The sequence below is a fragment of the Hordeum vulgare genome, chromosome 1H (genome assembly GCF_904849725.1).
Source record: "Hordeum vulgare subsp. vulgare chromosome 1H, MorexV3_pseudomolecules_assembly, whole genome shotgun sequence".
In the NCBI taxonomy this organism is placed as follows: domain Eukaryota; kingdom Viridiplantae; phylum Streptophyta; class Magnoliopsida; order Poales; family Poaceae; genus Hordeum; species Hordeum vulgare.
The window spans coordinates 27,635,074-27,650,180 of NC_058518.1; positions in this window are offsets into that span (position 1 = coordinate 27,635,074).

The window sequence follows — 15,107 nt, forward strand, 5'->3', positions numbered from 1 at the left end:
ATGGAGTCCGGGAGGCGCACAAGGTGGCCACAAGCCCTCACGGTGCGGCCAGGGGGTGGGCCCGCGCCGTGCAGGCTTGTCGCCTCCTCGCGCACCTTCCGGACTACTTCCAATTTTTGTATTTTTTTTCAAATATTCCAAAACGGAGAAAATTTCCTACTGGAAAAGTTTTGGACTCTGTTTTCTTACCGAATCACGTACCTCTTCGTTTTCGGAGTCTGAAACGGGCTGATAAATATCTCGTAGTTATTCTTCCGTTGTTATGGTATTGATAATATTGCTTTCAACATTTGTGGGAGTACCTGAGATATAATACTTGATTCTCTGCCCATTTACCACTCTCGGACAATTACCTTCCGTGTTGTTGATCTTGATAGCACCGGAACGATATACTTCCTCAACAACATAGGGACCTTCGCATTTAGAGAGAAGCTTGCCTGCAAAGAATCTTAAATGAGAGTTATATAGCAAGACATAATCACCTACATTGAACTCACGCTTTTGTATCCTCTTATCATGTCACCTCTTAACCTTCTCTTTGAACAACTTGGCATTCTCATATGCCTGAGTTCTCCACTCATCAAGTGAGTAATGTCAAATAACCTCTTCTCATCGGCAAGTTTGAAATCAAAGTTGAGCTCTTTGATTGCCCAATAAGCTTTATGCTCTAGCACAAGAGATAAATGACATGCTTTACCATACACCATTTTATACGGAGACATGCCCATGGGATTCTTATAGGCAGTTCTATAAGCCCACAGTGCATCATCGAGCTTCTTAGACCAATTATTTCTAGACCTGCTGATAGTCTTTTGCAGAATCAGTTTAATCTCTCTATTACTTAGCTCTACTTGACCACTGGACTGAGGGTGATAGGGAGACGCAATTCTATGGTTGACATCGTACTTAGCATGTGTTTTACGGAAAGCACCATGAATGAAGTGTGAACCACCGTCGGTCATTAGATATCTAGGGACTCCAAATCTTGGGAAGATAACTTCTTTCAGCATCCTGATAGAAGTGTTGTGATCAACACTACTAGTGGGTATAGCTTCTACCAACTTAGTGACGTAATCAACAGCAACTAGGATATGAGTATACCCGTTGGATTTTGGAAAAGGTCCCATATAATCAAACCTGATACATCAAATGGTTCAATGACAAGCGAATAGTTCATAGGCATTTCCTGACGTTTGCTAATATTACCTATTCTTTGACATTCGTCACAAGACAAGACAAACTTATGGGCATCCTTGAAGAAAGTGGGCCAATAGAAACCTGATTGCAATACCTTGTGTGCAGTTCTATCTTCCGCATGGTGTTCTCCGTAGGCCTCGGAGTGATACTTCTGTAGGATCTGTCCCTATTCATGTTCAGGTACACAACGTCTAATAATACCATCTACTCCTTCCTTATAAAGGTGAGGATCATCCCAAAAGTAATGTCTCAAGTCAAAGAAGAATTTCTTCTTTTGCTGGTACGTGAAACTAGGTGGTATGTATTTGGCAATGATGTAGTTTGCATAATCAGCATACCACGGTGCACTACGTGAAGCATTGATGACATTCAGTTGCTCATCGGGAAAGCTATCATCAATAGGTTGTGGGTCATCAAGAACGTTCTCCAACCTAGATAAGTTATCTGCTACTGGGTTATCAGCACCGTTTCTGTCGACAACGTGCAAGTCAAATTCTTGTAGCAAGAGAACCCATCTGATAAGTCTAGGTTTAGCGTCTTTCTTCTCCATGAGGTACTTAATAGCAGCATGATCAGTGTGAATAGTGACTTTGGAATCAACTATGTAAGACCTGAACTTTTCACATGCAAACACGACTGCTAAAAACTCCTTCTCCGTAGTAGAATAGTTTCTCTGGGCATTGTCTAGAGTTTTACTAGCGTAGTGAATAGCATTCAACTTCTTATCGACTCTTTGCCCTAGAACAACACCAACAGCATAATCACTAGCATCACACATGATTTCAAAAGGTAAGTTCCAATCAGGTGGTTGAACAATAGGTGCAGTTATCAAAGCCCTCTTAAGTATTTCGAAGGCTTCCTCACAATCATCGTCAAAAACAAAAGGAATATCCTTTTGCAAGAGATTGGTAAGAGGCCTAGAAATCTTAGAGAAGTCTTTAATGAACCTTCTATGGAAACCAGCATGACCAAGGAAACTTCTTATACCTTTGATATCTGTGGGATATGGCATTTTCTCGATTGCATCAACCTTAGCCTTATCGACTTCAATACCTCTTTCAGAAATTTTATGTCCTAAGACGATGCCTTCATTAACCATAAAGTGGCACTTCTCCCAATTCAAGACAAGATTGGTGTCTTTACATCTCTGCAAGACTCGATCAAGGTTGCTGAGGCAATCATCAAAGGAAGACCTATAAATGGAGAAGTCATCCATGAAAACCTCAACAATCTTTTCACAAAAGTCACAAAATATAGCCATCATACATCTTCGAAAGGTGGCAGGTGCATTACATAAGCCAAAAGGCATATGTCTATAAGCAAAGGTACCGAAAGGGTAGGTGAAAGTGGTTTTCTCCTGATCAGATTGTGCAGCTGGTATTTGGGAGAAACCAGAATAATCGTCTAGAAAGCAGAAGTGTGTGTGTGTTTAGACATTCTTTCTAGCATTTGGTCGATAAAAGGTAAAGGGTAATGATCTTTCCTAGTGGCTTTATTCAGTTTCCTAAAATCGATCTCCATCCTATAGCCAGTAATAATCCTCTGCGGGATCAATTCATCCTTATCATTAGGGACAACGGTAATGCCTCCCTTCTTAGGGACGCAATGCCGGACTCACCCAGTCACTATGAGCAACAGGATAGATAATACCCGCTTCCAAGAGCTTTAGTATTTCTTTTCTTACTACTTCTTTCATCTTAGGATTCAATCTCCTTTGATGATCAGCAACTGGTTTAGAATCAGGATCAGTTTTAATCTTGTGCTCGCATAGTGTAGGACTAATGCCCTTAAGATCATCAAGAGTATATCCAATAGTAGCACGGTGCTTCCTCAGAGTTTTTAGTAACTTCTTTTCTTCATGCTCTGAGAGGCTAGCACTAATTATAACAGGATATATCTCTTTTTCATCAAGATAGGCATACTTAAGAGTATCAGGCAGCTGTTTAAGCTCGAACACAGGATCACCCTTTGGTGGGGGTGGATCCCCATGCAGTTCAACAGGCAGACTATTCTTAAGAATAGGATATTGTTCTAAGACAACTCTATCTATTTCATCCCTTTCATCCATATGCATATCATTTTCATGCTCAAGCAAGTATTGCTCTAAGGGATCAGTAGGAGGCATGGAAATAGAAGCTAAGGCAATAGTTTCATCCTTACTAGGCAACTCCTTTTCATGAGGTTGCCTACCAAACTTGGAGAAATTGAACTCATGTGACACACCTTCAAAGCCAACAGTGACAGCTTACTTCTCACAATCAATATGAGCATTGACAGTATTGAGGAAGGGTCTGTCAAATATGATGGGACAAAAGCTATCTTGTGCGGTAGCAAGAACGAGGAAATCAGCAGGATACTTTGTTTTACCACACAAGACTTCAACATCCCTAACAATTCCCACAGGGCAAATAGTATCTCTATTGGCAAGCTGAATATTGACGTCAATAGGTTGTGTCTCAACAGGTGCAATCTCATCTTTGATTTCATCGTATAAGGATTGAGGTATTGCACTAACACTAGCACCCACGTCACATAAACCATGATAACAATGATCTCCTATCTTAACAGAAACCACGGGCATGCCAACAACAGGCCTATGTTTGTCTCTAACGTGAGGTTTAGCAATTCTAGCAGCATCTTCACAGAAGTGAATATTATATCCCTCAACATCGTCGGACAGAAGATCTTTGATAATAGCAATGCTAGGTTCAACTCTAATTTTCTCAAGGGGTGTAGGTGTTCTAATACAGCCTCTACGTATCACAGTTGAACCTTTAGAATGATCCTTTATCCTAACAAGGAAAGGTGGTTTCTCAATGTAAGCACTGGGAACCACAGGATCATTATAGGCAATGAATTTCTCTTCAACTGGAGTGGGTTTAACTACATTGACTTCTAAAGGAGGATGATATTTAAACCACTTTTCTTTGGGAAGATCAATATGAGCAGCAAATGATTCACACAGTGAAGCTACTATCTCAAAGTCAAGTCCATACTTAGCGCTAAAGTCACAAAAAGTATTCCTTTCAACAAAGGATTTAACGCAATCAAACGTGAAATTCATACCTGACTCCTTACCTTCTTCAAGCTCCCAATCTTCAGAGTTGCGTTTAATTCTCTCCAATAAATTCCATTTGAAGTCAATATCTCTCTTCATAAAAGAACAGGTACAAGAAGTGTCAAGCATGGTGCGATCATCATGAGAAAGCTGAGCATAGAAGTTCTGAATGATAATTTTTCTCGAGAGCTCATGATTGGGGTATGAATATAGCATTAATTTAAGCCTCCCCCAAGCTTGAGCGATGCTTTCTCTGTCACGAGGCCAAAAATTGTAAATATAATTCCAATCACGATGACTAAATGCATAGGATAAAACTTTTGATGAAACTCCAATTTCAACCGATTCTAGTCCCATGATCCAGTATCATCACATAGCCTATACCATGTCAACGCCTTATCCTTCAAAGATAAAGGAAAGACCTTCTTCTTGACCTCATCCTCGAGCAAACCTGCAAGCTTAAATAAACCACAAACTTCATCTACATAGATTAGATGCAAGTCTGGATGTGATGTTCCATCTCCTGTAAAAGGATTAGCCAGCAGTTTCTCAAGCATACCCGAAGGAAATTCAAAGCAAATATTTTCAGTAGGTGCAGCAGGTTGAGGAGCAACTCTTTGTGCTTCCGTTCGAGGTGAAGATACCCCGAACAAGCCCCTCAAAGGATTAGTATCCATAGTGACAAGTGACAATAAATTTCAGCACACTATATGAATGTTTCCTTACCAATTTCCACTTACCAAAGGCACTTCACTCCCCGGCAATGGCGCCAGAAAAGAGTCTTGATGACCCACAAGTATGGGGGATCAATCGTAGTCCTTTCGATAAGTAAGAGTGTCGAACCCAACGAGGAGCAGAAGGAGCTGACAAGTGGTTTTCAGCAAGGAAATATCTGCAAGCACCGAAATTGTCGGTAACACGTGATTGTGTGGTGAGATGATTCGTAGCAAGCAACAAGTAACAAAACTAGCAACGGTGCAGCAAAGTGGCCCAATCCCTTTTGTAGAAAGGGACAAGCCTGGACAAAGTCTTATAGGAGGAAGAACGCTCCCGAGGACACACGGGAATTTCTGTCATGCTAGTTTTCATCATGTTCATATGATTCGCATTCGTTACTTTGATAGTTTGATACGTGGGTGGACCGGGGCTTGGGTACTGCCCTTACTTGGACAAGCATCAGACTTATGATCAACCCCTCTCGCAAGCATCCGCAACTACGAAAGAAGAATTAAGACAAAGTCTAACCATAGCATTAAACTAGTGGATCCAAATCAGCCCCTTACGAAGCAACACATAAACTAGGGTTTAAGCTTCTGTCACTCTAGCAACCCATCATCTACTTACTACTTCCCAATGCCTTCCTCTAGGCCCAAATAATGGTGAAGTGTTATGTAGTCGACGTTCACATAACACCACTAGAGGAAAAACAACATACAACATATCAAATTACCGAACGAATACCAAATTCACATGACTACTATAAGCATGATTTATCCCATGTCCTCAGGAAGAAAAGTAACTACTCACAAAGCATAATCATATTCATGACCAGAGAGGTAATGAGTAGCATCAAGGATCTAAACATAAACTCTTCCAGCAAGTAATCCAACTAGCATCAACTACAAAGAGTAATCAACACTACTAGCAACCTTACAAGTACCAATCGGAGTCGCGAGATGGAGATTGGTTACAGGAGATGAACTAGGGTTTGGAGATGAGATGGTGCTGATGAAGATGTTGATGGTGATGAGTCCCCTCCGATGGGAGGAGTGTTGCTGATGATGATGGCGACGATTTCCCCCTCTGGGAGGGATGTTTCCCCGGCAGGATCGTCCTGCCGAAGCTCTAGATTGGTTCTACTCGAGTTCCGCCTCGTGGCGGCGGCGAATCCACGAAAAACCTCCTCCCTGATTTTTTCCTGGACGAAACCCTTCATATAGTAGAAGAGGGGGGCCAGTGGGCCAGCAGGCTGCCCACAAGCCCTCATGGCGCGGCATGGGGGGGTGGCCGCACTGTGCAGGCTTGTGGCCACCTGCTGGCGCCCCTCTGGCGGTTCTTCGGCCCTATAATTTTTATAAATCCGGAAAAAAAAATCCTCGTTGATTTTTACGGCATTTGGAGTTGCGCAGAATAGGTATCTTAACTTTGCTCCACTTTCAGGACAGAATTCCAGTTGCCGACATTCTCCCTCTTCATGTAAACCTTGCAAAATAAGAGAGAAAAGGCATAAGTATTGTACCGTGAAGTGAAATAACAGCCCAAGAAGCGATAAATATCAACATGAAAACATGATGCAAAATGGACGTATCAATGATACTTCTGAAACTGCTGATACTATTGAAGTAGAACCTGCTATTTTGCATGTTAGAACTAGCTCTCCTAGATATGAATTGCCTGATATGCCTGAGGGTTATGTTATGGAGGGAGAGATAGCTGAGGACTTTCTTGCTTGTAAGGATAGCTATGATGTTGAGAAATTCCTGCGCAAGTGGAAAGAAAAATCTTTGAATGCTAGGATGAAATGCGACCCGAAGTTTGCTACTTCGCCTATCTTTGTGACCGATAAGGATTATGAATTCTCTGTCGACCCTGAGTTAATCACTCTGGTCGAATCTGATCCTTTTTATGGTTATGAGTCTGAAACGGTTGTAGCCCATCTTACCAAACTGCATGATATAGCCTCCCTATTCAAGAGTGAGGAAAAGATCCGCCACTACTATATCCTTAAGCTATTTCCTTTCTCGCTAAAGGATGATGCTAAGACTTGGTTCTCTTCTCTGAGAAATATTTCCCTGCCCATAAGAAGCAAGCTGCCTTGCAGGAAATATACAACTTTGCGTAAGTTGAACAAGAGAGTGTCCCACAAGCTTGGGGGAGGCTCGTCCAGCTATTGAATGCTTTGCCTAATCACCCTCTTGAGAAGAATGAAATACTTGATATCTTCTATAATGGAATTACCGATGCTTCTAAAGACCACCTAGATAGTTGTGATGGTTGTGTTTTTAGGGAACGAACCATAGAACAAATTGAGATCCTATTGAATAATATCTTGTGCAATGAGAATGCTTGGACTATTCCCGAACCACCTCCAAAGTCAACTCCTAAGAAAAGAGGTATTCTATTCCTCAGTCCTGAAGATATGCAAGAAGCTAAGAAATCTATGAAAGAGAAAGGCACTAAAGCTGAAGATGTCAAAAATCTACCACCTATCGAAGAGATCCATGGTCTTGATAACCGGATACAGGTAGTAGAAGTTAATTCTCTGCGTAGATTCAATGAGAGTGATATTCCTTTTGATAAACCTGCTAGGTTATGCCTGGATGAATTTGATAACTTTGTTGCCAAACAACAGAGTTTCAATGATTATGTTAGTAGACAATTGGAACAGAATGCTCGTATGCTTAGTCATTTAAGTGCTTGTGTGGACAGAAATGTCAATGATCTTAAGCTCCTGAGTAAACATGCCTCTATGGTTACTACTCACGTAGAAGAAGTACTTAAGGCTCAAAATGACTTGCTCAATGAGTTGAATGACAATTCTGTCGGAGTCGTCACTAGAGGGGGTAGAATGACCCAGGAACCTTTGTATCCTAAGGGTCATCCTAAGAGAATTGAACAAGATTCTCAAGGAGTTAGCACTGATGCACCTAGTCATCTTAGAAAGAAAAAGAAAGATGCTAGGAACTTGCACGCTAGCAACCCTAATGTTGTTAAACCTGAGAATCCAAACGATGTATCCATTTCTGATGCCGAAACACAATCTGGTGATGAACATGAGCCTAATGATAATATCAATAGTGATGTTCATGATGATGCTCAACCTAGCAATGATAAGGATGTGGAGATTGAACCTGTTGATCTTGATAACCCACAGCCTAAGAATAGAAGATACGATAAGACCGACTTCGCTACTAGGAAGCATGGTAAAGAAAGGGAACCATGGGTTCAGAAACCTATGCCCTTTCCTCCCAAACCATCCAAGAAAAAGGATGATGAGGATTTTGAGCGATTTGTTGAAATGATTAGACCTGTCTTTCTGCAAATGCATTTGACACATATGCTTAAAATGTCTCCGTATGCTAAGTACATGAAAGATATTGTGACTAATAAGAGGAGGATGCCTGAGGTTGAGATTTCCACCATGCTCGCTAATTATACCTTCAAGGGTGGAACTCCTAAGAAACTAGGTGATCCCGGAGTGCCCACTATACCTTTCTCCATTAAAGGAAACTACGTTAGAACTGCTTTATGCGACCTTGGAGCCGGTGTTAGTGTTATGCCTCTCTCTCTTTATCGTAGACTTCAACTTGATAAGTTGACACCCACTGAAAACTCTCTGCAAATGGCCGACAAATCAACTGCTTTCCCTATCGGCATTTGCGAGGATGTGCCTATTGTGGTTGCTAACATTACTATCTTGACGAACTTTGTTATCCTGGATATTCCCGAGGATGATGCCATAGCGGTCGTCCTTGGAAGACCCTCACTACAAGAAATCTGTTAATACGTGACGGTTCTAATCCGTCACAGGTTATCCCAAAACTGTCATGGGTGCACAATCATGACGGATTGAGAATCCGTCATGTATATCGCGTCATAATTTGACATCGTGCCGTCCACGACGGTTCTTGTCCGTCATCGATGTGCCGCAGGCCCGCCCAAGGCCCAAACCATGGTGACGGAATAGACCGTCATGGACCAACGCCACGTTGGATTTTCAATTGACCAACTTGAATGACGTGGCAGCCTACATGGACACTATTTTCGTCACAGAAATCGTCATGGATTTCTAAACCTTTTAAATTTAATTCAGCCCGTTAGCCTATTTCATTCAACCCAGTTTTCACCGGGTACATTTTTAAGTATAATGCATTACTCAAATTGTCATGACAATTTTAGACCAAGGAAAGGTATTTACAAAGTGTCATGCGTACACGTATGAATCAATATGTAGTCATCCGCAAGTATCTACAAATAGTAGTTTACAAAATCATTCACGAAATGATAATTTACAACATACAGATTGAAAAAATATATCACTCAACAATTTAGAAAATAGTGCAATCTAGTCCGCACAAACAAAACACTTAAACTATTGAAGTTTTTGTCGTTGGCCCTCGTGATGGAAACCTTGATGGAAACTATCACGTCATCCAAATTGTGATGTCAGCACCAAGTAGCCCAGTACACGATCATACCTAGCATATTTACAAGACAATTACATATTTGTAGGTATGAATATATCGTAGAAACAGGAGAATTGCAACAAATGTAAACAGGAAAATCTATTATATAATTATAAAAAGATACAAAACAAACGGAATAAATGTAACAATAAAAGAGCTAAAAAGAATGGTTGTGATCAAACAAAGTTTATCAAACGAAGCCTATGATTGAGAAGTGCAAAACAAAATGGAAGGAAACTTGCCATCTCTTTGCAAAAAAGAAGACACTTGCCATCATCACGTGTGTTGTACAGACATACAATAAGTTCTCAAATATAACTATGCTACTAGAAAATAATAAACATAATTCTAAAAAATCTTCTTACCTACAAGAAAATATATTACAAAGCCTAGCCCCTTTGTACATAACACACGTAAATGAACGAGCAGAATTTGCCAAACATGTTCGCGCACATTCAAACAGCCATCCAACAAAAATAATAGTTCTGCAAAATAATTCAACCAAACAGACAAGCCACCGAATACATTGATCATGGTTGATAAATTTTTTGAATTAGTATTTGATAAGAACACGAGCAAATAAATTAATAATTGGTGATGCAAAATTATCATCCTTAGTCAATCATGTCGAATGGAGCAGCTTATTCAGTGGTAAATCCAGGCTATGAGTATTACCTAGCCGGGAGAAGCAGCAGAGAAGCACCAGATTTATGAACATTGCCTTCATGAGACGCGCAACATGGATAGAGAAGACAGCCGCGATGACAATGGGACATGAATCAGATTTCCATGATGTCCGATTCCTCATTCCGTTAGTTTGTTTACTGGTGGCATGAATCAAAATTGCAGCTGGAGAAATTTGCATACAAACATACAAATCAGGTTAAGTCTAATAGAATTGGTGAGTCCTAGAGAACTACGCTAGAGAAGAGCAGCAGTCACTTGGAAAGAAAAGAAAAACAGTGCCTAATGGAGCAGTTTATGCAGTGGTAAATCTGGTGCCTCTACCTCTCACTCAGGAAGCAACTTATTAGAAACTTAACAATAGTCGATTTGTAGTCCAATGAAAACAAAGCAAAAGTTTACTCAATGTCTTGTTGTCTGTTACAGCAACACATCCATGTCTTTCTACCAAAGAAGAGAACTATCTCTGGTCAGCACACATTATATAGTATAAGCCTACTTAACTCACATCTTTGCAAAGCTAATGAAATGAGCCTGTTTGCCAACAAGCTGGGATGATATCATGTGCCCCTTCTCCTCTGTTCTACATAATACTTCCTGCACAAATATGCATGGATGAAACAAGTGTTACCCTATAAAGAAGTGACCTGAACAGCAGCTATGAACCACCCTAAAATTTTGGGTTTTTCAGATAATTAACCTACAAGACTAGGTGCAATTACAATTTTCAAAGGCCATAACAAACATCACTGAATCTTTGCTTTGCTTGTTGTGGAAAAAAATGGAGGTAATCAGAACAGAATCTATGCATGCTTAAATGAAACAATCATATACATTTACTTGTATATATTTTTAGTCAAAGTTAAACCAAATTTACACATAGAAATTAGGCCAAAGTATGGTGCTTATTCTATGCATCAACAGTTGCAGGTGCCATTCGGATAGCTTATAGACTGGAGCATACATACTGAAGTGAACAATGGTGCTTATTCATATGTATGTACGTACCGACGCAAGTGAAATCCAGATTTTGGGATAAATGGGGAGAGACGAGCTTACATCACCGGATGGGTGGACATGGACGGGGTTCAGGAGGAGGGTGTGTGAGCTGCATCGACGCGTAGAGAAGTGCGCCGACATTCGCCGCCACCATCTTCGAGTGGGATGAGGTCGTCGCCCCCGTGCTCGTCTCGAACATGCCGATGCAGGGTGCATTGTGCCAGCACATCTTGCGGGAGGAGGAGGGACTTCGCGACTTCCTGTTCCAGGAGCGCCATCCAGCAGGGCGGTAGGAGACGGAGAGGATCCGCCGGAGCAGCGCCGTCACCATAACACTAACCGCGGCGAGGGATTGCGGACGAGCGTTGGCGACTGGGAGCGGCGAATCTAAATGGACGGGAGGATGGAGCGGAACGAGTGGAAGATTAGGGTGTGCTGCGCACCGGCAATAGCGACCGGAAGTTGCAGGAATCGGGCGGCGGCGGCGGCAGTGTGGGCAAGGGCGAGGAGTTGCGTGGGGGAGAGAGGTGGCTAGCGCTAGCGAGAGAGGAGTTGGGCTGCGGGAAAAGGAGGTAGGAGGGAAATGAGGAGGAGCCCTAGGGTTAGCATTTTATATGAGGACGACAAGGCGGGCTTCAACGGGCTTCAGCGGGCTTGTGGGATTGTACCAGGCCATCAACGACGGTTTTTAAAAATGTCATCAGAAATCTGTCATGGATTAACCGATTTCTTGTAGTGCCTCTTTAAACACTGTCGAGGCTGTTATAGATTGCAACAAAGGCAATGTCACTTTCCATGTTAACGGTAATGAGCATACGGTGCACTTTCCAAAGAAACAATATCGAGTACATTGCATCAATGCTATCGAAAAAACTTCATCGATTCTTATTGGGAGCTTTGAATGCCCTATACCTACTGTTAAGATGAAGTATGATTTGCTTGTTGGGGATATGCACATCCCCATTGAGGTAACCTAGTGGCTATTCGAAAATTCTCCGTTTCCTTTTGCGATTCGAAAAAGTTTGTCAACGAGACTTGATCAACCTCATTGACGGATTTCTTCCGATGACCATGAGATGGATGAATCGAGGAGTCACAAACCTCTGTTCCAAGCTTTCACCTTCAGTTGCTTAGAAGAAAAATGTTAGATTTAGTTTAGTTTTCCCTGTTTTCTGCTTTTAGCGTCCTGTGGAAAAATACCCCGAAAATAAAAGTTCTCCGAATGCCGTGAAAATCAAGTATGATTTTTTCTGGAATTTTTGAAAAATACTGAGACGAAGAGCTAGTCAGGGGGCTCCACCAGTGGGCCGCAAGCCCTGGAGGCGCGGGCACCCACCCTGGCCGCGCCTACCAAGCTTGTGGGGCCCACGTGCACCCCCTCCACTTATTCCAGCTCCCATCTCCTTCTCCTACCTCCAGAAAAAATCTTCCCGTAGCTCAAACCCGTATTCTTGCTCTTCTTGCTGCGAATTTGCAAGATACCTGATTGGGGTAGTCTCAATGATCCTCCTAAATCTTTGGTTATGGATTTTTTTTCTCTGGTATAACTGTCAAAGAAACTAGAGATATTACGCAGGCTACCATGGGGAGCATTCATTTTCCTCCCTTGCATTACTTTGCCCTCTTCATAGGTAGATGCATTAACGGCAAGATTGCGCATTGTCACCTCTACGCACCTGACCTTAGTATTCTTAAGAGCGCGGTAACGGGTGATAGAAGTTTCGACATGGGAGCTATAATAGCAAGGAGGCTGAATAATAATGCTAATGAAGGGGATTTCTTTGGTGGGATCTATGCCACTCGCATAGCAAATTTTCTTGGAGTACCCATCCACGAAGGAGATCCCCCACTCCATACAGCTTTCCTTGATCGCGCCGCTATGACACGCTATCAGTTCCTTGAGAGGGATAATGAATCCCTCCTATACCGGTTAATATTTAACCAACAGCGTGTTTTCCATATTACCCTTCCTGCTCCTGCCTTCTTTGACTTTCAGGTAAAACGAAGATATTACATAACCAGAGGAGAGGCTGAGGGGTATGAGAGAGAGGCAAAGGCTGCTCTCCTCCGTGAGGCAACTATTTAGGCGGTAGCTGCAGCGCTCCCGTACAACCCCCATTATGATTTTGGGTATTGCCCGGACCATCCATGGGAGTAGACCAACTTAGGCCAAAAGCCTAAGCTTGGGGGAGTACGTGTTTCTCACCGACTTTATATTCTTGCTTACGGTTTCACTTTGTTCGTCGGTGTTCACAATTTACCACTGTATCATCCATGCTAGTTTATTTCATTTTCTCGTTTTCTTCTCGTGTGTTTGTCTAGTTTGAGAAAACCCAAAAAGATTTCTTGTAACATCCCAAAATTATAAATTTTGGAATGTTAATATAATTATTAGATTGATTGTTTGTTTGTTTGAGTGATTGAAGCTTGAGTGAAATTTGAAAACTTTTCAAAACTTTTGAATGAGAGGGAATAAAATGACTTTCCCCTTTTTCCTGTGAATTCAAATTCATCTTTTTTAAAAACCAGCGAGAGGAGATAGCATGACTTCTTCAACTACAAAGAATTTGAACCAAGGTGGCACTTGAATTTCCTTTCGATTTTTCATTTGCATTTTGTTTTCTTCTTCACTCACGGAATGCCGGGAACAATACTTTGTCAAACAAGAGAAAAGGAGAGGAGAAACATGACCCTCCAAACCCGGGGATATTCTTTGAAATATTTGAGCCATTGACACCCAAGATTTATTTGAGTAATTATTTGCAAAAAGAAATAAAGCATTTAGGGGATTTTCTGAAAAAACATTTTTTTGAAGTATTTTCGCCTTGGAAAAATGTCCATCTTTTTGAATTTATTTTTCTGAAAATGTTAATATATTATACCCCTATATTCCAAGGATATTCCATTTCCTTTTAATCGTATTAATTCCTGTTTTAATAAAAAAGGAAAGAAATCTCTTATTTTAGGAATGTACTTGGGCCACGTTAGGAAACCAATATGGCCCAATCCCACCTTCTTCTTCCTCCTCACGAGCTTCCTTGTGTGGCCATGGCAGAAGCTTCCCAGGAAGCTTCCCTCCCCCGATTCGCGGGCTACACTTCCTTCCCGAGCCTCCCACCACCCCTATAAGAACGCCCCTCCTCTCCTCGTTCCATTTTCCCCATCAGCTCGCCCTCTCCCTGCCCGTAGCCACGACGCCCCCACCATTGTTGTTCCTACAAGGAGCCGAACAGAAGAACGCCCAGGAGCCCCTGACGCCACCTTCTTCGCCTCCGGGACCCCCTCCGCCGTTCCCCCTCCCCGCCGGCGACCTCCCCACCTCGCCGGAGCAGCTACCTCGCCGGAGTTCTTCCTCTGTGTCACCCATGGTGAGATTCACGAAATCCCGTATTGCAGTTTTTTCAAAAAATTGCAATCTTAGAAAATTCATATCTATTAATCTATAACTCTGAATTAGGTGATTCTTTTTGCGTTGTATCACAAATGTTATGCAGTTTCCGTAGATATATAATTTTGCTATGTTTGGATTTATAAAAATTGAGTTAGATCAGATTTGAATTAAAGCTTGTTTTGCTTATTCCGGGAGTTTAAAAATATCTTTTATTTGATTCTTTTTGCTGCTGCTTCCTATTGATCATATCTTTCAGTAGTTTAAGTTTCAATTTTTTTTAAATAATTTTTCTTAGGGTTTTAAGCAAAACAGATTCTGTTTTAGCCTTTTTTTTGTTTTCTTGCTATTTCTTTTGTATTAATTGTTCTTAATTTGTTTTTTTGTAATTGTGACTAGTTATATTTTGTTTTCTGATATTTACCAGTAACTTCTCAACAACAACAAAATTTTATTTTATTTTTTCTTATTTGTTTGCATGGAATCAATTCTAGTTCTATACTAACTTGCGAATTGGTTGCATTGCTAGTTTGATTTCCTATTTTGAAAATACTTATAAAATAATATTGTTTTGTAAATTTTACTTCTGTTATCT